This window comes from Aplysia californica, unplaced genomic scaffold (assembly GCF_000002075.1).
Source record: "Aplysia californica isolate F4 #8 unplaced genomic scaffold, AplCal3.0 scaffold00716, whole genome shotgun sequence".
Taxonomy (NCBI): Eukaryota; Metazoa; Mollusca; class Gastropoda; order Aplysiida; family Aplysiidae; genus Aplysia; species Aplysia californica.
This window is the reverse complement of record NW_004797986.1, coordinates 114,466-116,020: the sequence shown is the minus strand read 5'-3', so window position 1 is coordinate 116,020 and position 1,555 is coordinate 114,466.

The following is a 1,555-nucleotide window of genomic DNA, read 5'->3' as shown; positions in this document are numbered from 1 at the left end:
ACACACACACACACACACACACTACACACATACACACATACGCATACACCATCTCTCTCTTTTCCTTCATTGAGTTTCTCTGTCTCCTCTCTCTAACCCCCTCTCTATCTCTGTCCCTTTCTCTCACCCCTAACCCCCTCACACACACACTCTCTCTCTCTCTCTCTCTCTCTCTCATAATCTTCCTTCTCTCACTCCCCCTCTCACTGTTCTATGTTTCTCTAATCCCACTAACAAGCATGAAAGCAATACCTATACATATACGCAGTGAGCGTGGCAGAACTCGAACAATCATAAGCTTATGTTTCTAGCCAACAGTCTTTAGCCTGTAATAAAAGACTCTTTGACAAGTCAGGGGACCCCTCCCTTTAACAATATTTCAAAGATCTAATTACTCGTAATATAGACAGCTTCAAGCGTAAGTGGCATACACCTTATTCGAAATGTGTGCACTCTTTAAGAACCCAGTCGTCCACACACATATTATACGATAGTAGACGCAAGTGACGAGATAAAGCTGAGCTCTCCTTATTTTAAAAATAAGTTTAAAATAAGTTAAAATCGTCTGTCGGGAAATACGTCAAAGCTACTCCAATGATGGTCCCTCAAGGATTTGCATATAAGGTCAAATAAGTTCCAAATGGATAAATAAACCAGTGACGCTACACCCAGAATTCGTTACCTAAGAATAATAAAGTTCTATCTGATATTTTTTTGCTGTTTTGTGTTTTAAGACTATGAGTTCAGAAACCAAATATTCTATTCCCTGTATCAAAATCGTAAGACTATTCGGAGTCATTATCAAGGTATTCATATTATTGCATTCGAAAATGTTTGATGTTGTGAAACTCAAATTGTTGTACGTCAAATTTCTCAAACCTAGGAATTGAGCAGATAGAACTGTTTTTAATTCTACGCTAGCGAGATGTCAGATATAAAAGAGATGACAGATATGAAAATGGTGACAGTATGAAGAAGGTGACAGAATGAAAAAGTGATAGCCTCTCTCAACTTACACGACTTATTAAAATAATGAATGCTTTCTTTGGAATATTTTTCGCAATATGATGAAAATACTCAAGCAGTGTGATACTCTATCCCCATGGTGCCGAATAAATCCGATCAAGTGAAGAGATAAATGCACACGGAAACTAACTTGTCACACGTATGTTACGTTTCTTTTCGACACGACGTGTGAAGAGAATATAATCATATTTTTAGTTCCTCTCAAATGTCTGCATCGTGGAAAATTTTAGTGTGCTTTACTTTAAGTCGGGGTTAGGTAAGCGATGAAAGTGTCATGGCTTTCAGGAGTTTTGCAGTTTCTGCTGATGTGGTAGTGTCGATAAGTCATATGATCCTGGACCATGGTACAATAAATGACGGTATTGAAATATGTTCTTAGGCGAGGATGGGAAGGGGGGAGGGGGTGAGAGGGGGAGCGTAGGGGGATTGTATGGTTCGGTATGCACCCATAAGAGCTATGAATACAGTATGGAGACCAAGATAAATCGTCTCTCTCTCTCTCTCTCTCTCTCTCTCTCTCTCTCTCTAT